Source organism: Ambystoma mexicanum, chromosome 3p (genome assembly GCF_040938575.1).
Source record: "Ambystoma mexicanum isolate Mex_15411 chromosome 3p, UKY_AmexF1_1, whole genome shotgun sequence".
Taxonomy (NCBI): Eukaryota; Metazoa; Chordata; class Amphibia; order Caudata; family Ambystomatidae; genus Ambystoma; species Ambystoma mexicanum.
In genome coordinates this window covers 1,005,649,940-1,005,671,738 of record NC_090925.1, presented here as the reverse complement: position 1 = coordinate 1,005,671,738, position 21,799 = coordinate 1,005,649,940, and positions in this window count along the sequence as shown.

The following is a 21,799-nucleotide window of genomic DNA, read 5'->3' as shown; positions in this document are numbered from 1 at the left end:
ATTTCCCACCACCATTTCAACGTAAGGACCTCTCTGATTGACCGGAATAGGTGTAGGTTCCAAACCCTGTTTCGGGCAATCCTAACGGAACAGAATATCATCAAAAGGAAGCTCTTCAGATAGATATGCAGCAGAAGGATGATCAAATATGTTCCTAGTGTCCGCACTCAAAGTCTGATTATCCTGTGAAAAAGGTTGCTGAGAATCCTGTGCAAACTGACCTCTACCAGGGCCCCCTACACCCGGGCGACCTCTGGATCGTCCACCCATATTCCCAAATGTGTTATTCGACCTCTGTCGAAGGACGGGGCATTGTGCACGCCAATGACCCTCTTGTCGACAATTGGCACACTGGTTAATGTTCACAGGACCCAAGAGCACATTCCCTTGTGGAACATACTGACCTCTAATCTGCGAACTACCCCCTCTGGGGCCTCTAACAAATTGCTGTAATAGTACTTTAGTCTTTAAATCACCTTTTTGTTTTTCAACTCTATCTTTTTAATTATTGACACGATTCTCGTAGTACTGAGCCATATGCAGTACTTCTAATTGGGACTTCGCCTGCCAAGCGCTCTCAGAAGACGTAATTTGTGACTGGATGTCAGGCAGCAATCCACGCACAAATTTGTCCACAAATAACCTTTTCCCAGTCTCAGTGCCTAAGTCTTGTCCGCTGAAATTCGAGAATACCTGTTCGAACCGATTAGAGAACTCGGTAGCACCCTCAGACATCCCTTGGACATAGGCCGCACGTTTGTCCCAAATAATTCTTTTCTCAGGAATTATGGTTTTCAATTTTGCAATGATTCTATCAGGCAAAGTCAGTATCACCTCGGGTGGTCTTTCACCAGCTGGCCTTTCTCCATCAAATCTAGTTATATTCACCCATGTATCTCCCAACCCTGGCACGTCGTCTATAGTTCTAACTTGTTTCCACAAATCTACGGGCAGGAGTACAGGAAATAACAAATCAATATCGCCTAAGGTGAACACTGAGGACTGCAAGATGGACTCTATTTCTTTATAGAATCCTGTCGGATTTTCCTAATATCAGGAATAGATTTTCTAATAGTATTCACTTCTTGTCTTGAGAATGGGACGTGAACAAACTGTGATATATAATGTGCAGGAATGTTCACAGCGACTATACCCTGTGCAGCATCGGCCGCAATCTCAACCTTCGGGACAAATGTCAGAGGAACCTCTCTCATAGGCAACTGAGAAGTAGGTGACTCCAAACGCTTACTAAGCAACAGAGCTAAGCCGAGCGCTGAAGCAGTCAAAGAAGTGTTAAGTGAAAAATCTCTCTTATAAATACTCAATAACTCTGTGGGACAACTAATCTTTCTTTTTACACAATCACCCTATAGGTACTCTATCATTACCTGTATCACTGTCCTCTGCATTTCTTGCGTATACTGACTATATGTGTCATATACCTCAACTGGAGTTATCGACATATCTGAAATCCATCTAAGCGCGTCCTTCATACAAATTCATGCTTCCTCAGATATCGATTTTCGACAAGGAAGGAACTGTTTCTGTACATACATACTTTCCCCCTCGTCATCCTCATTCTGTAACCTTTCCAACTCCTTTCTATACTCAAATAACCTCTCAACATCCTCATTTACTTTCTCCACAGTGTCTCTTGAAAACGCTAAAGTGTTTAGATCCCTTAACCCTTGCGGGAGATCTATTTTATTTAATTTGCCCCACATTACACATAAATGAATCCCTAAACCTTCAATAAAAACATTTTTCTCAGGAAAATTATCCATATTGTGAAGTGTGGCAAAAACATTAGCTTGATCATCCCTCTCCATAAAATGCTTAGCCCATGCAATTAAATCACGTTTCTTCTCTGGTGGTACAGTATTGCGAGTGACAACCTTCGACCCCGCACCTTGATCAACTACAAGCGGCACAGGACCAATTGGAAGAGAGGGAGCAGGCAAATTCAATGGAGGTACTGTTACTGGTGTAATAGGAAGGGGTGGAGGAATAGGTGGAGGAAGAGTAACTAGAAGAAGAGGGACATTAGGAGGAGCAGGAACAACAGGAACAACAGCAGGTAGAGCAGGAATAGCAGCAGGAAGAGGCATAGCAGCAGGAAGAGGAAGATACGGAGGTGGCGCAGAGGCACCAGGCCTTCGTTCATTTAATAATTTGTTATGAATTCGTCGGAAACAGCAAGGTCTTTAGAAGGATAGATTTTCTGAATTCCAAGTGAGAAAGCCCTATCCATAATCCTAGTCGACTCAGAATGTTTATCTTGGTCATACAATAATGCTTTTTCGGCGTTCGTCTTATGACGGCGCGCATGTTTTTCTCTACTTTTAAGTTGCTGCAACGCTTCTTTTTTCCAATTCTGCAAAACATCAAATGCTGCAGGTCTAGCCTTTTTCTTTAATAAAATTGACTCTAAATACTCAATTCGAGGGATTTCAAAACTACCATTGATTGGCCACTGAAGTTTGGAGGCATGTCTGGTTTGTCTGTGCCAAATATCATTAAATACTATACTTCCAATGCCATGCTTACAGTACATAGTACACGCCGGTGACCCCTCCTGTGGTGCCGGACGGCTAAATTCCAAAGATTGCCTATCACTGCGGAATAACACCCTGAGCAGGTAGACAATTTCCTGGAATATCAAATTATTGGTGTTACCTGGTCAATAATTGTGTCTGCAGATACAATACGCCAAAATCAAATTATCAGGATTATTTAAGAGTCGAGTCACGACTCACCTGATCGATTTCCTAAGGATGTCCAATCGTATTTCAAAGAATCTTACCTAACTAATGTTACCTCGTGTGTGGTGATTTCAGCAAATCTGCCTGCCTCGATAAGTGGACCCTCGTCAAGATGCTGTTCTCGGACCACAAGCTAATTGTTCAGGGATCGGGTCATGCAGCACTGTATAGGTGTCGCGTCTCGTTCAGTGGGGCCCCTTTTTGTCACACCGTCCTATCCCGGTCCGATAGCGAGGGTCAACCTTTGATAATCTGGCATCAATCTTGAGGTTCCCTATTCGGGTGCCAACTGTGAAAACAAAATCAAAATACCGAGGCTGAGTACCCCAAAAGGAAATACACCGAACACGGGTTACAAAGGAACATACAAAAATCTTTAATTTATACTGAATCAGTTACAAAGAACAAAACAAAATAAGATAGCTATCAGCCCTCAGTGCAACACAGCGAACTCCAGCGTGGTTCAGTGTGTTCAGTGAGAGACGCTGTACATTAGAATTCATTGCTTTTATATACCATTTGCGAACACAATGTCCAACCCTACTTCGGGTTAATATTCCTCTAATACATTACTGATCTAGGGTTCATGCCGAGTTCGCATATCTACATGTAACTAGTTTGCCTTTAATACATACGTCAACAAGCCTACACGGCAACTGTGTATTTTGGGATTTCCCATACAGGTCTTCAAAAACATTAATACAATGTAGTTAAACAAGTGTTCTCAGTTCAGTATCTGAATACATTGTTCTTAACGTATGCTCGCGGATTAGTTTAATTGACGCAAGTAATCCTTTACACACAGGTCAACGAAGGACAAGGTCTCGGTTCACAACCTCAACAAGTGGCCTGCAGGCAAGTTACATATTAATTACACACAGAGGTCAAGACGGCCATGTTGTATTTCAGAATGACATCGTCCACCATTTTAACTCACAGGGTGACTTTTATAGAGCGAACCTAAAATGGCGGATTGACCTAAAATGGCGGCTTACATTGATTTTAAGGTCAGGACCTTGCAACACGGATTTCTTCGCAAGTTGCTTATAAGCAGCTTGGCGTAGGCCAGTATACACATACTCATTACAATAGGGGGCACGATATAATTTCCCGTTTGACAACATGACCCAAGAATCCAGAGACAATACCCAGTAGTGCATGCAGTATCTCTTTGCAATAAATCTGCATGCTTCTCTTTGACTATCGGCAAAGGTTTGGCGAGTTAGGTTGGCAAATTAACGAGGCATGTTTTTAGTGCATTCCTGAAGGTCTGTTGTGCGTTTTCCCTTTTGGAGGGAGTTCCATGCTGATGGCTGAAAAGGCAGATCCACCATATTTAATTTTCAAATGGGAATTCCCCACAAGAATTCCATGTCGAAACAAACTGTTACATCAGAGCATTGGTAGTGTTGGCAGTTCAATTGCTAGCAAGGGGAGAGTGGGTCTATGTAAAAGAGACCACTGGGCTAGACCCCTGCACAGTTTCTCTAGGCTAGGGCCACCCACTACCTATACTTGACCAAATTGCATGACTGTGTGTATACTTTCACCAACATTTTGTAGTGCCTGCTCTAACCATGTATCAGGTGGCTGAGCAGCTGTATGCAAGAAGCCATGTGCCATCTCCGTGGGGGGCATGCAGTGTGACCTTTTGCCAGACCCTACACCAGCTCATAATTGCGCATGCCGGGAATGTAGGGTGACAATTCATTAAATGGTAGGATGTTTGTGTACAAAAATCATGTAATAAATTACCTGTTTATCGCATATTTTGGTGGCATGATGTAGCCCTGATGTGTCCATAACAAGCATCCCCACTGTCGGACTCTCAATGTGAGTGTAGAAAGTGTTAGATATCTTTTTGGTCTATATTTTTAGTATCTCGTGCTATTTTGTGGTATTTTGGTATGGTGGTATTTTTATTAGCTCTTGGTAATATATTGTGGTAAACTTATTAGGCTATATGTTTAGTGGTGAGAATAACTTTAGGATGCTGCCTAATAATTATTTTACCTTGGTCACTAACGGTAACCAATTATTAGACTTAGTACACCTTATCTGCTCGCTGTAACTTATGTACAATACCACTTTATTCCTGTTTGGCTGTGTTTCAAAATGCATTGATCATTTCACATTACAAAATAGTTGTACTCACACACACACATAGAACTTCTGAATAACTCAACTCACAAAAAGCGATTTATCTTATGTTTTACCACATGTGGTAATGTGAATTACCACCTGCAGTAAGATGAGCGTACCACATGTTGGACCTCAGCATTATGCTGTGCTATTTTTTTTACAGTAATTTATACTTGAACATGGATAAAATGTGTTTCATTAGAGAGCTCACACACATTAAATAGCTTTTCTCGTAAGAAGCTTCAACTACACATTTGTTACTGGCTGGCTAACGCACAGTCTGATGTAACCTTGAATATTTCTCTCACAATTCTTGGCAGCTGCAGGCCTCTTATCACAACAAAAGCTTGCTTCATAAAGACGCTTTTCCTGAGACTTGAGATCAAATATTTGCTGTTCCAGGTTTTTTCACTGTCCATGAAGCTGTTCTGCTTCAGGACAGCGAGCATAATTCTCATCCGTGACCTTATTGATTATTGCTTGAAATTCATTTATCTTTGTCTGACAATGATCAAGTGCTAGGTTAATTCTTGCTCACTCGCAATAAGTTGTTTCTCTCTCTGAGCCAATTGAGTAACAAGGTCACTACATTTGGCTTGCAGTTCTGTGTCTAGCTCTCTCTGCTTAAATTCTGCTCTCAATTGCTGCACCTGATCACATTAATTGGGCCTTATTACGAGGTTGGAGGTAAGGGGTTACCTTAACGGGTCCCACTAAGGCCGGCTGGTTTTATCAGCTGCCGTTAGCAGGAGCCGCTAAGGGACCATGGTGCTAATAACAGGCCCGCTATTTGCGGGCCCATTATTAGCTCCTTCCCCATTCCCATTGAGCCATATGGGGGCTCGAATGGGAATGGGGAATAGTTTTCGGAATGGGGACTTACCGGGTCCTCCAATTTTGGAATGACCCGGTAAGTTCCTATTCGAACAACCCGGACCTGGAATGCAGTAAGGGGGTAGCCACGGTGCTAATAGCACCATGGCTACCTCCAACCTCGTAATGATTGTCTAAACTGCACTGTAATTTGCTGATGACTTTGCTGTCTTTCCCTTGCATCTTTATCTATGTAGCAGAAAGCAAAGTCCTCTGTTTCCACTTCTGTGCTAATTCTACTTTTCCATATTGTCAAAATTTCAGAGGACCAGTTTTCATGAGCATAAAGCTTTGCCTCGAGGAAATCTGATTGTTCAGAAAATTGAGCCTGAATCTGGGACATGGTGGCACTCAGGGGCGTTGCTAGGGGGGGCTAAGGGGGCTATAGCCCCTGATCTTTTGGTTGTAGCCCCGGATAGAATCTCAGGAGCTACAGCCAAAAGACTAGCTAGCCCCCAGTCCCAACAGTTCCGACATCAGTTTAGCCCCGGGTCTTTTCCAGACCTAGCAACTCCCCTGGTGGCACTATTGCCAATAACACTATAACAGGAGCCAAGTCAGCACCCAGTACTTCACCACCTTACAGCCCTAATTCAGAGAATGAGTGCACAATATGGTTATGCTTTATGATGCAAGGCCATGCCCAGTAATTATTTTACTGATTGCCGGCCAACACACCAAGATGTTAGAGATCTTTGTGGGTTATATTTTTAGCATATCGTGGTATTTTGGAATAATGGTATGCATGTGACAGCATGTGCCGTTTTGAAACCACTGTACATCAAAGGTTATGGGGCATTTGTGAAATCAATTGAGAACATAAGTAAGAATCAATTTTGGGCAGCTTTGATATGGGCAAATCGGTAGTAGTCATTGCTGCAGCATTCTAGATATGGCAATTGGTGATTCTTTAGATAACTAACTGGTTTTGGTTTTTAATCAATCATGAGATAGGATACACATTATGTTTAATCAGGATTTGAATTTAGGAATTTTGCTATATGTGTGTTGTCTCATTTGTGTAATGTTTTGTTTACAGCAATTATGATATTGTATTGTTTTTAAAAATGTGCAAAAGTTTGTTCTTGATTGAATATAAACTACATGCGTAAATATATATATTTTTTAATTGTGGTATTTTTGTTAGCTCTTAGTAATATATTGTGGTCAACTTTTTGAGGTATATTTTTAGTGATGAGGCTGACTTCAGAACACTCTATAATAATCATTTTACCAGGGTCACTAACGGAAAGCAATTATTGGACTTACTACACTCTTATCTGCTCTCCGTATCTTATGTACAATACCACTTCATGCACTTTTGGCTGTGTTTCAAAATGCGTTGATCATTTCGAATCACAAAATAGTTGTACTCACACACACACGCATAGCACTTCTGAAAAACTTGACTAACAAAAAGTGATTTATCTTATGTTTTACCACATGTGGTAATTTGAATTACCGCCTGTAGAAAGATGAGCTTACCACCTGTTGGACGTCATTCTATGTGCTAACACAATCATTCAGGCACATAATGAGAATGTTGAGCCTAACTTGTTTTTTTCTTTTGTGGCTTTATAAAATGTTAAAATTAAAAAAAATAAACAAACAGTTGCATAATGCTGTGCTATTTTATTTTACAGTAATTTATACTTGAACATGGATACCATGTTTTTCATTAGAGAGTTTGCACACATTAAATAGCTTTTCTCGTAAAAAGCTTCATCTACACGTTTGTTACTGGCTGGCTAATGCACAGTCTGATGTAACCTTGAATGTTTCTCTGACAATTCTTGGCAGCTATGAGCCTCTTATTTTAACAAAAGCCTGCTTCATCAATGGGAAACCATGTAAAATATAGATTGTGAATTACATTAAGAAAACAAACATATTTCTATTTCACAACAGCCTGTAAAACAATTCTCACGTACACTACACGCTCCTCAATTACTGCATAATTACCTAGATTCAGCTGGCGATATTCCCCAACTCAGCCTAAAGGTAACCCACAAAGTCCTTCCCCAGCCTTTCTGCTTGCCGCACCACCCAGGGTCAACCACAATTAAGGGTGCTTGAGACTGCAACTCTTTTGATGACTGCCAACCACGGAGAGAGACAGACTGCCTACAAGAGAGTCAGCTTGCGGCACCGTTGGCAAAAACACAGGAGAGTCAGTTTGTCCAGGAACCAGCCCCCTACCGGTCATTCTGCTCCCAAGCCAGTGAGTGTGTCAATGCCCCAGCCCTTTCTGCTTCAAGCCTTTTTCTAAAACCTCACGTGTTATTCAAACCACCTCCCTTTCTGTCAGTCAGCCAATCCAAGAATGTTCTGACCATGTCCAGAGCGCCTAAGAGCAGAAACAATAGCTACATCTCAGTTCCATTTTCCTGCTTTGAAATTTGTTTAAACAATGCAATGGGCCTCATTATGACCCTGGCGGTAAGTATCGGTCATTACCGGCATGGCGCAATTACCGTGTCCGTGCTGGCAAGAGACCGCTAAAAGCGTCCCATTACGAGTTCGCGGGCCCGAGCATTGCACGATGCCGTTAATGAAATCACTGCCATGCCGTGAAAGGGCTAAAAATCCAACTTACCGGCATCGTATGCAGTGCAAATAGCACCTCTGGCATCCTAGCTATCGGCATTAGCGTTCACCGCTAATAGCGATAACCGCAAATAGCGGATCCGGAAGTAAGCGTCATCGCACAGGAACGGGAAAGAGCATGGCAGCCATCTTTAAAAACACAATCCATTGCCATCCTCTGTAACCAGGAGACATCTGACCCCCAGAACTCCCACACACCTCAACCACCACCCCTCTGATATCAGGATGCCAAAAGTTGTTAAGAAAAGCATAGATCGGCTGCGGCAGGAGCGCTTCTCAAGAGAGGAGCTGACCATGTTGGCAGAAACCCTCCAGGAACATGCAGAAGTCGTGTTTGCAACAGAGATGACCCGACCGGCGCTGCTGCGGAAAAAGCAGATTTGGGCTATGGTCGCCCAGAGGGTCAGTGCTGTCGGCACAACACCCCGCACCCCAAACCAATGCCGCAAGCGGTGGGATGATCTACGTCTCCGCGTGAGGAGCATACTGGCGGCAAACAGGAATCTTGGGATGGCGACAGGAGGAGGTGCTGAGTCGCCCCTAAAACTCCAGCCATGGGAGGAGATATGTGCCTCCATCATAGGCATGGAGTCCATAGAAGGAGTTGGGGACATGGAGAGAGGAGCCCCGTCATCAGCCGATGCAGGTAGGTGTCTCAAATCTAACTATGCCAATACCGCCACAATGATGTCCAGATGAATGGGAAGTGCAATGATGCATACCAGGGTCCACCAGACACATTAGCACAAGACTGCCTACAGCCAGTGCAGAGCATCACCTTGTCCACATGCATAATGCACCCCATTTCTGTAGATACTAACATGCTTCCATGCATCACCAACCCAAGAGTGAGACAACCTGTAGGTCACTCCCTCCAATGTGACTCATCCACCAATCCATATCAATGCAGCCACCACAATGCATGCTCAATGCCCGTAGACCCATCACTAACCCTCTTCCTCCTTTGGACCCCCACAGGCACACAATCAGACAGCGCCGATGACGACACCGGTGCCACACCAGCTAAGAAGGCCAGGGCCAAAGAGGGACAGCACTGGCCCTCCACTTTAAGGGGCATAAGGAAACCCCTAAAGCAGGAAATGGCCAAGAGCACACCACGGGCCACAGCACCAATGTGCTCCATGTCCACAACTTTGGCACCAACAACAGCCAGCATCAGCCAAGTATTGGCCGCCGAAGGAAATGCATCGACTGCAAGCAGCACCAGTGGAGAAACAGCTGCCACAGCAGCAATCTTGGATGACAAGGAAGGGGATGTGCTGCATGTTGACACTCCCCCCACTGGCCCCCTGCATTCCCCCCACCTGTCCCCATCCAGCCTGCCCGACAACAGCATACACGGGCTAACTCCGGCATACTCGTGGCCGGCTACTCCCAGCCCAACCACACCTGTGCAGGAGGAAAACAGTATTTTGGACACCCCCTCAACCATCAACCACAGCCCCAAACACCCAAGAGGGGATGCAGGACATTATAAGGCGCAACAACAACTCACTGGCCTGTTGACACAGCATATCACAGAATGTGGTAGTGCTAGGGAGAATATGCATGATTGTGATGCTTCCCTGAGGTCAGCTATTGAGTCCAGTTCAAAGGACATATGCGCTGAACTGGCCGCAGTGCGGCACGTACTGTCCAACTTGGTGCAAGCAATGCGGGACATGCGTCCATCCGAGCAACCGAGTACACCCTTGGCTGCCAGTTCCACCAGGACCAGCCCCGTGCACAGGTCGGGCAGGAACCTGCGGCGATCTGACAGGGGTGCACCTGGTGCTGGGAGATGGGGATGCCAGTAGGCACAGCCTTGTGTACTGGTGCCACGTGGTCCACTGGTGCACAGTGCTGCACACCATGTGTTGCGGAGTAGAGGGGGGAGGGGGTGTGGGTATGTTGGGGAGTAGAGAGGGAGAGGGGAGTGGGTGTGTTGGGGAGTAGAGGGGAGAGGGGGAGTGGGTGTGTTGGGGAGTATAGTGGGGAGGGGGGTCAGAGGGGAGTGGGCGTGTTGGGGAGTAGAGGGGGAGGGGGAAGTGGGTGTGTGGGGTGGTGGGTCTGTTCACTTTGTTTTGCCTATTCAATACACTTTATGGTTAGTCAGAAATCACATGTGTGGACATTGCTTATTGCGTAAGTGTGCTTAATTGGTTAACAGTCTACAGTGTCCATGTACTGACACACCCTGTGCCCCGAGTGCCATATCCAAGTAACCCACCCCGTCCATGTCTGCTAGAAACATTGGTTGATCAGAGTCTGATGCATGGCACGTCCCTCCTGTGCATCGTTATGTCCCTGAGGTGCTGCCCCATCCCCAACCTCCTCATCCTCATTGTCAGGTGATTGCAGTTCAGCATCAGTGGGCAGGGGCACATTCCGTCAGATGCACTTATTGTGTAGCATGATACATGCCATGACGTTCTTGTCCACCTCGTGATACCCGTACAGGAGTGCCCCACCAAACCTGCTGAGGCAGTGAAAACCTGCCTTCAAAAGGCCAAATGTCTGCTCAATCACCACATGAGTACGTGTATGCACACGATTGTAGTCCTCTTCGTGCATGTTCTGCGGGTTACGGACTGTGGTATGGGGCCACTTCTTCAAGAGATGGCCTGCATCATCTGCATGTGGCCAACTATGTATGAGTAAGTTACCACATCATAATTGACCTCATTGAGTGACGACATAGCATGCATGTATTTCTTATGTTTAAGCCCATTTCCATGCATGGATGGAGACACACAATGTGACTGGTGTGTGTGTATTGGTCCTGCACAGTTCTAGCTGGGTACTCACTCCTAATTTTGGAAGGAATGGGCCTCGTCACGGATCTGGTCAACAGGTTGGACTGGACTTCTGGGCGGTTTCTGGTACTGGTTCTCTGGTTCTGGATCTCTGTTTCTGGTCTGGTATGGTCTGGATCTCTGGTTCTGCTCACAGCGATCTGGTCTGGGTCTGGTCTGCGGTTCTGGATACAGCTCTGCTTTCTGGGTGTTTCTGGCACAGGGTTCTAGGCCAGAATCCGACAGCTCAACCCGGCTGTTTGAATAATCTGCAAATGATTTTGAGGCCTGCTGAAAAAGGATTCAGCTTGTGGATTCAGGCCTCTCTGCTACAAGTTCTGGAGTCTGGATTCAAAGTTCTGGTCTCTGGAGATTGATGGATTTGAAGTCTGGAGTCTCCCGGCAAAGCGTCCTGCAAGAAAGTGGAAAGTGAATGTCCCTTCTGGCTTCCAGTGGCTCTTTTTATGTCTTTTGAAAATGGGTATGGATGCTAACTTTCTGTGCCCAACCCACTCATGATTTGATAGGTCAAGGATTTCTCTTTGACCTGATTTGAGAAGGGAGCAGCGAGTCAGAGTGAGTCATCTTTATGGCATACAGAAAGAACACTCCCCTTTGCCTTTACCTTAGAAAATCATTTTCATAACTAAACACATTTCCCAGATACACAAGTGGTTGACATTACATATACACATCATATATTACATAAGGTAGTCTCTGTTCCAACTCTGATGTTTCTAAGAGCTTGGATTAAGAAATGACAACATTTTGCGCTTTTTGGATGGTTTCCCAATATTGGACTTTTACCCAAATTTACATAGAGGTACCTTGTCTCTCTACACATATTCCAGTAAATTTCCATGTCTCTAGCTTAAACCCAATGTCTGCAACATGAAAAAATTGCGGGGTTCGGTCCTAGAACATCATACGGAATTGAGTTTAGACTCAAATTGTAGGTACATTTACCATTTTAAGGATCTCCAAATTGTACATTCCTGTCATCTGGTTACAATTAGTTATCAGTGTTTTTATAAAACATATATTTGCCTTCAATTCAATTCACAAAAAGTGTCTGGCCCGCCCCTAGGAACTGGGTGAGTCAGGGATCACATGTCTCTACTTCCAGGCAGAGCTCTGTTTACAGTCCACAGCCAAATCAGCATATCCCATTCAATTGAAAGAGACTATTGTGTTGGGTCCTGCAGGCTGGAGGAGAAACCCCTCCCTCTCAATTAACAAGGCCATGTTCTATCCTGCCTCCTGGTGTGGATCTCTGGGGTGTTAAGAGTTCTCAGGAAAGGCATGCCTTTTGAACTTTTAATTACATAAGACCCCCTTCTGTTCACTGCACAGTTCTGCAAGACAGCTCTCCTGTCAGGATTTATAGAGCGCCAGCGCCGGTCAGTGTCCAATGCCGGTACTGCTTCTATTTTTGACAGCTGTCTTGAATTAATACATTTCAAAAGGAAAGGATTTTTCCTGATAGTATATGATCTTGCTTGACATGGCATTGATGTGGATCTGTAGTAGAGTAAAGTAAAACACTCAACAATAGTTGGATTTTTGTTTGGTGGTTCCAGGCCCATGATCTTAGCAATTTTTGACATTAATAAAAATGGGTTTTGAACAGAACCATCTTTCTTTGCACTGGTGGGTGGCAGGACAGGGGAGCATTTTGCTGTGCGCAAAACTGCACGGTTCTCCAGGATTCTGGTGCAAATGTGGGCTTTTCCGCCCTCTTGGATTTCCTAAGCCCACAGCACCAAATGTTGCAGCATAATAGTCCAAACGTGGGTCAGGACACCCAACAGTATTCCTCTTATGGACTGGTTTGCATGCCATCTACTAGTGGGCGCAGGGGGGTCAAGCTCTTTGTGAGTGCCCATGCACTGTGTTAGTCCACAGTGGTTGTTTCTGTGATGTTGAAGATGTCCGGTGATTTGTATGCTTTCATCCTGGCACCGTTGATGTCAGCCTCATGATGATCTCACTACGCGCAACAAAAGGTGTCATACAATTCAGTTGGGCCTCTGCGTCAGTGTAGTGGTGTATTGATGTTTTTGACCCTCATGTGACTCCGTGGTACGCAGTAATGGTGGACTGTCCTTTCAGTTGATGGAGTCTGGTGCTGTGTATTGGCCATAGTCATTGCTTGTACCTGCATTTTGATGAGGGGGATGCAATCTGATTTGGTACAATGCACATGCAGATGGCTGTGGAATGGTTGTGACACAGCTACATTTACATGGTAGGGCTGCTTGCATCTTGTATTTTGTGGTCATGTATCATTTCCCTAATGGTGATGATGGTGTCCCGGTCCAGACGGTACAGGGTGTGGATCTGTTCAGCGGTTATGTTGAATGGACTGGCTCTGATGCGTGGGATTGGGGGCTGCCTGCGTGGTGCCACTGGCTGTGCTGGTAGGGCATGCTGGCCCTGCCTTGCCCTCCTTCTCCTCCTGCGTCTCCTCTGTGCTGCCTGTTGTTGTTGTTCTTGTTGTTCTTGTTGTTCTTGTTGTTGCACTTTCACTGCAATCGGGTCCTCCAGCCCCAGCATTGCTAGTAGTATTGGGGTCATTGTGGAGTGTGACTGGGTGTGGGAAGGGGTGGGGCGTGCTCCTTTTGTGCTTGCCCAGTCTGTATGGCCTCCACCTGTGCTGATTGTGTGCACATGTGGCAGTTGGGAACACTGCACACTGCTGTTTACTGTTGGATCTTCGATGGCGGTATTATCACCATGGCAGTAAGGTACTTTACGCCCTTCACAATGGCGTTAATTGCATGTCCGCCCGACTCGTGATGTTCCACACTTTGCACCATGCCGGTATTTACGGCATGGGAGGTTGCGGGCCCGCGCCCTTCGCGCTTTTGGCGGCACCGTTAATTACGGTGCCGTTAATAGCGCATTGTTCAGTTATAATCGGCCAGAGTGGTAAACGATGCCGGTAAGCCTTTACCGGCATTGTTTGCCACTTAGCGCCAGGGTCATAATGAGGCCCAATGTCTTTAACAGAAATGATCTCACATTCACACTTCTGATTTGTCATGTTCCCATTCAGATACAGCGCAGCTGCAAGCCTGCACATTTAGTTAATTTCATTTCCAAACTACCATGCATTTCCATCAATCTGCACCAAGTTTATCTCATGGACTGGCTTGCGCAAAATGTTAGTATGGGGATCTGTTATATGTTAAATGGATAAGGTAAATTGGTATGTTAGTTTCATGTTAGTTTATTTTTAGTGTAACTCAGCCCACAACTTTGGTATCTTGGAGCAAAGTGATCATTTTCTAGCATGTTTTCTGTGCAAGCTCAACACTGGCATCTATTAGACTCAACCCGAGTCTCATACCCTTGAGTCACACATATGAGTCTCACACCCTTGGCTCTAGTTAAAATTCAGACCTTTGCTAAAATGTGGATGATGAAATGTGGACCTACCTTGTTGAAATTCAGAATAGGGAAAGGTATTTCCCTATTACATTTCCCTACACAATTCCTGCAGGACTCTCTCAACTTCATGGCCTCAACCAACTGTATAGTCTGGGCGATGCTACAGAGCTCAGAGGGAAAGGGGAGCGTTGTCTGCTTCCATGCCTGTGGAAACATATGGGAGTGGAAACAAATGAAAACATTACTGTCCTAACCAACTACTGCAGCCTTGTTGTAAGATGTCATGCAGTGATTTATAGAGAAACACAAAGGACAGGGCAAGAATTGGTAATCAGCCATATTTATCATTCACATTTTCTCTTCATGCTGCCTGTGCTTTGTAATATTGATTTCAACAATCTTGTGCCAACATAAGCGCACAGGTAGAGTAGTAGGTCTCTGGTGTAGCTCCTCCTCTGCGCTCCTTAGATCTTCTCCCACTTCTCCTCTTCAAAGTTTTGTTGTATTTCTTTCCATAATTTTCTATTCCTCTTTTGCTTCCCTTTGTCCCGTTCTTAGGGATATCTTAGCTATTTCTTCTTCAGTTTTTTATTCCTCCTTCCGTCCTGTGACTCCCTTTTAGGGGTTTTGTTTTCCACTTCTTACATCTCCCTTCTGCAACCATTATGCTCCTCACTGCTACACCAGGTTTCTTCCTTCCTTTTTTCCTCTTTCATTGCTTTCCTCTCCAGACATGCACAGCACCATGCCCATTGGTGCACAACATTCTTTCTGTTTTTTACTCTCCTCACCCTTTCCTGCTCTCTTCGCTCCTCTGTCCAGTTTCTGGGTAGTTTCTACGTTTCTCGATTTCCTCTTTCCACTCCTCTTTCTATAAGTGTACTCTGTTGTGGGGTTTTACCCGCCCTTTGTTCCTTTCTCCCATTTGGCTAGTCCTTTTCGACAAGCAATCAATGTAACAAAATATAACAGAACATAACATAACAGGTGTATTCATAGAGCACAGGTGCACCCCCAGAACGGCATATTTGGGCTATTGACAGATAACAGATGTTTATTATCTTTCAGCCAGGACTTAATGTAACCAGGCTTTTCCCCTCTTTGGACATGTGTTTTCAACCTTCTGTCTCTCGCATTCCTATAGACTTACACACACTCTCCTATACCTTCTCCTTTCCAGTTGCTCGTCCTTTTTCCTCTTGATACCTTCTCCTTATTCTGCTATACCTGTGTTCCTCCCTTCCTTCTCCTTCATCCAATGGTGGACTCACCTCAGCGTCTAGTGCTTTGTCCACTTTCACTCGGTTTTGGTGTTTAACTAGCGGCATCAGCCACTGCCATCCCCTAATCCTCCTCCTCCATGGGTCTCACAGGGTTTCTCCTGCTGGGGTCATCCCTTTGTCGACTCCTGGTGCCTTTCCTCTGGAGAACCAAACCATGGCTGCTAGGACTCTTGTATAATCCATGGGGACGTTCCGCTAGGTGTAGGAGAGCCAAATGTTGCAGATGCAAGTGTGAATTTTATATGGTTAGATAACTAGTGGGTTGATTACTATGAGACTGGTGTTCTATCAGAGTTTGAAGCTTTTCTTTAATGGCTTTCCCAAGTCCACTAGGGATACCCAAGATGGTGCTCCTGTGGAGAAACAGGAGCAATAGCGGGCGGTGCATCCACCGAGGCGGCTTTGAACTGCAGATGGTTCACGTGGTTTTTGCTGCCTTTCAACTGTGGTCAGGGCCAAGAAAGGAGGTTTCCATTCAGCCTCTTCCGGGGCCTCCTTTGGCCAAAACTGATATCCACAGTCAATGCAGAAAAACTTCCACCAGCTCGGTGGTGCATCACAGTGTCACCTGGAGCACAACGGAAGCAGAGACTCTGAGTCTGTGCATTCACAGTCCCGGCTGGGCCACAGAGGTAAACAAACAGCTCAAAACAGTGTTTGATGAAGTGTCTCAGCTTGCCAGAGACACAACGAACTCAAACACTATCTAGAAGTAATGTTCTGTCGAGATCCAACAAAGAAAAGGATGAGCCTCTTACCTTGCAACCAGACAATAGTGGCTGAGCAATAAAATACAAGTACAATGACTTTAATAAGTAATCTAAAAAATACAAGGTTGATTAAAGGCTGTAAATCATCTTTTGGCATTTTGCTGGAGCACAGGAATGTAACTAACTAATCAGGAAAGGTAAATCCATCTGGAAGTGAGACAGCCGGGCAGCACTACGGTCCTGCTTGTGAATACAGAGTTCTTCCTAAAATCCCTGCCTGAAAGATGATTTGCAAAATGGCAGTCAGGCCTAGAGAAGCCTAAGGCCACATCGAAATGCAGTGCAGCGTTTTTTTTATAAATTTAAATATCAACTTAAGATACACCAATCATGGGATAGAGAATCTAGACACCCCAAGTTGTTTCCAGTCTCGGATGATGTGGTCCGAAGTGGGGGAGACATGGTATAAAAGGGGGGCCATTTCTGAGTGGCCTGGTTGGAGTTTGTAGAAGGAGCAGGAGCACATTTGGATGTGGCTGGAGAAGAGAGTCAGAACAGGAGGCAGGAGGATGGAGGGAGGTGTTAACAGAGAATAGAAGAGGGAGGAGAACAAAAGGAGCGGAGATGACTAGGGAGGGTGAAAGGAGTGGAGGGGAGGGTAGAAACAGAAAAATGAGGAAGACGGTTGAAAGGAATGGAGAGGATTGGGGAGGAAGAACAGTAAAGGAATTTAGGAGGAGGGTGTAAAAGGAGGGAAGGAGCAGAGGACCATCATCAAGAGAAAGGAAGAAGGGTAGTAGAGTGCCCAGAAGAGAGATTCAACCCCAATGTCTGAAAGGATGAACCTGGGAGGGGGGATGAGCTCATAGCAAACCACAGAGGAGCCCACGTGAAGCACATGAACAGTGAGGTTACGAGAGAGGAAGTAGGCAAGGTCCCCTTAGATACGAACATTAAGGGGGAACCTGGATGAGGAAAGTGGGAGTGGGTTGGTGGATGATGGTGTCTGGACCATGAGGCAAGGTGGCGGTGGCATGCACACAGAACATCCAGTGAAAGCCATGTCCTGGCCTCCTGTGTAGTTGAGATAGAGACGGTGGGCCTTTGTGGATTACAGCTCCAATGCTTCACCATAACCCTCAAACGCACAGCTACAAATCCAAACCTGAGACTAAGGGAGAGGGTCTCCCACTGAAGAAAGCAATGTGAAAGCAGCCATGAAAGTAAGAAGCTCAAGAATGAGTTCACAAAACATTATTTTAGTCACCAACTATATTTTAACTAGGGTGCTGGCTTGGTATGCAAGGGGTGCAGTCATCATACCCAGGGTACACCCAACACAACCAGCGGGTTTACTGCATTCACACACCAGTATTGCCACATATTACCATTTACTGTGATATTATACCAGATATGTCTTGAGCGCCAGGTCTAGTAATCATATGGCAAACATAGCACTGCATTCCAGGATGTACCAATATATACACCAAGTGTAGCCATATGTGTCCATCCTATGCCAGTTATACACTAACATGCAAGGAAAGGTCATAATATCTAAGGCACAACCTGATATACCCAGGTGCTGCTATCACATGAGGTACAGCTGCAAATGTCCCAGCAGCACTGTTTTAAGTCAGTTCATGCTTTATATGACTGGTACAAAAAAACATATTCAGTGTATGGAGCCTCGCTTGTGTAGGTTCTGCCATCATATGCCAAGTGAAGCCTGAAATACCTCAGAAGTAAACTCCAATGCCAATTAATACCTCATACACCCTTTCTATTCATCCTGAGTAGGACACAGCCTCACATGACCGGGATTGCCATCAAATGCTAAACAGGCAGCTTCAGATTCCCCAGTGGTGTTATTGAATGCCAGTTAATCAATCCATCCTGTGACTGCAATAATCACCTATTTCAAGATACAGGAGGTCATTACAACCTTGGAGGTAGTCATGACGCTATTTGCGGCATGGCTACCCCCATTCTGGGTACTGGGTCCTGGTTTCTGGAATGGGGATATACGGGCCATTCTGACCTTGGAGGGCCCGGTATTTCCCCATTCCAGGAACCCATCCCCATTCAAGCTCCCATAGGGCTCAATGGGAATGGGGAGCATGCTAACAACAGGCCCGTTGTTAGCATGCTGGTCTGCTCGCGGGACCCGCTAAGGATGCCTGGTAAAACCAGGCATCCTTAGCGGGTCCCGCGAGGAGACTGCATAATGAGGCGGTAGGTAGTTAACAGGGCCGGCAGCTCTACTGGCCCCATTAACCCCCTACCGCCAGGGTCGTAATGACCCCCACAGACTTAAATATCCAGCTGCTGCCATCATATGCCAAGTGCAACATCAATTGCCAAACTGGGCCTTATTGATAACTGTCATTATACTGCCAATGCCTCATTCGTGTGCCAAAACAGTGCACACTGTGGCAGAGGAATTCCCTAACCACGCCACCCCGAGGATCATTCAGTTCTTGCATTTGTAATTTATGGCTACATTTGAGGGCGGGGGAGCACATCAAGTCTCAGCCCTATTCGGGAGGCATGTGTGTCTGTGATAACAAAGAAAAGCAGCAGCAGCATCGAAAAATAACAGAGCAGCCAAGGGGACAGTTCTGAAAATGTTGCTGGCAACTTTGAATGGCTCTTTTTATGTGAACATTGAGAGCAAAGCTCCAAAGACACAAAGGAAATCCACGTATTGTCAAAAAACAGGAAACTATACAATGTAGTGTGATGAATCCTGCTGAGTCATCACTGGACCCCAGCCTAAGATCTCCTCCCATGTGGCATGGGGAATGCAGCCACTACATGATCCTGAGGGGGTATCACATGAGACAAGATTTTTGTCAGGGGGAAGTGGTAACTCCTTTGGGGGTGATGTGGAATTCATCTTGTGAGGATGAGAGTCCTATAATTCCAAAATACCTAATGGCATGCTGTCATTACACAAGTGCCTCCCGTGAAACTACTCCTAGAACATGCTATGAAAAGTCATCTAAACAGAATAAGGTTTGTGCCTTTGGAGTTCAGGAATTAAAAATACCATCCTTTAATTTACATGATTCTGTCTTAGGTAGAGATCCTAACCCCAATGTTAAATCACAAACCTTTTACATAACATCCCCTAACTCTGACAACTCTCAGTTCACAAAGCAAACAAAACTATCTAAATGTCAAAGGACAAAAAGAACTATGGACTTCCATAATTCCTGTGGTACTGGGGTGAAGAAGAGGGACTCAGAGTTAGTAAGGATCAGAGGTTCTACTGAACAGAAGGTGAGATTGTAGAACAAGGCACCCGAGTGGGACATTTAAACCCAAGAATGAGCTGCAGCTGAGAGACGCGGAAGAAGTAGCAGAGGCTGAAGAAGTCCATAGTTCTGGGATTGGCGCAGAAGGAAGAGCATCATCTGATGCCGACGCATGAAGAGAAGGCATGCGATATTGCAGAGTGCATGCAGCAGGACGCAGCGTCATGGACGGCAATGGGAGGAGAAGCCCAGACGTATGGGAGATGTGCTCCCAACCCAACGTGTGTTGCTTCAGTATGCAATAGGAGGCGGAGGTCCAATGGCACTGGCAGAACTCTGGAGAAGAGTAGTGCAGACCGCTGAAGTTATGTGGGATCTGGCAACAGAGTGGGCAGAACAGAGAAGGTCAACCACAACAGCAGAAAGCGAAGCAGAGATGCCAAAGGAGACCAGTGAGTTGGCCCGGATATAAAGGTGAGCTCGGTGCATTCCGAGTAGGATATTTGGCAGTAACCAATCTTTTTGAATAGAGAAACAAAGTGAAGCAGTGATAAGGGTGCAATTCTCTTTTTATGGGATACCAACTTGGGGAACCTGCAACCCACATTTCCAACAGCCAGGGGGCTATCAAGAAGCAGTCAAGAGGCAACATGGGCGCAATTCTCGTTTCTTGAGTTTCCAATTTGGGGAAACCTGTAACCCACATTGTCAAGAGTCAAGAGACTATAAAAAGAGGAAGACATTGTTCAGCCCATCTCACATGGGATACTGGTGTGGAGAACCTTGAAACACTTTTGCCCCTAAGACCAATTGTAGTTGTAGGGGTTTTCTTCCTGGCAGGCGAGTAAACCAGGAAAGGGATCAGTAGTAGTTAATCCTGAAAGAACTGGCATAATGGGGGCCCTCGCAGGCCCTGCAGTGTGGGGGGCCCTGTTACTAGGGAGAAGGGTACATCAGGTAATAATACACTGATCTAAAGAAAAATGTGATTGAAAAAGAAAAAGCGTGAGAAATCAGCTTTTAAAAAAGCACGAGCTCTGCACCCAGCCTTGGACATTTCCTATGCAAACTATCAAGAGCCACTCTCACCATGCCTCAAATTCAGAAGGAGCAGTCAGCTTCAATCGTCATTTCCCGGCCCTAATGGACTTTCAGGTCACCAAAGCAACAAGGTGAAGCAAGGTAAATGAAACAAAACAAGTGTGGCGGGTGTGTGTGGATGTTATATTTAGAACGTGTGTGGTTTGGGTCTGAGTGACTTTATGTATGAACAGTGCACTGTGACTGGGTGCGCAAGAGTGCTGATTGCATGCGTTTGGCTGCAGAGGGGTTGGGAGAAGAAACAGTGAAAGCAATTTACTGTTGGCTGACAGAATTGCCAGGGCAGTTTCTAGAAAATATTGCACCCAGAGCGAAACACCAAAATACATCTGCCACCTAACGTTGCTCCCGTACTGCTACCCTGTACTTCTCTCCCTCTCCAAAATCATGAAATTATTGCAATTCAAATAACATTTAGTTACTTGTACTTACAATTTATAAGTATGGAACAGACACACCAATGTTTAACCAAGAATTAATTTTTTTTCTCTCATGTTTTTGTCTTGTGTCTAAATGAAGAGCGCTCTCCTATATGCTGCTTGCACAAACGTATTTATTGCCACTACTGTGATCTTCTTTTTCCAACAAATTTGCTTGTAAGTGTAACAAGAGGGAAACGCGCACAAATAAAAGGAAAGAGGGGATGGTGAAAAAGAAGGAAGTTCCCAGCTATATTAAGTAAGGATAGGCTGTAAAGAATGCCTTGAAAAGTACACCAAAGCTCTATAGGGAAGGCCAGAAAAGTAGAAAGGCTATGACATGAAACAGTTATGATCTGCATATCTAGACAACATATAACAATACTTGCCAAATGGTGTTAGTGTGTGAGCATTTAATGGGAACACATCGTTTCTATTGAAAAGGTCATTAAAAAAA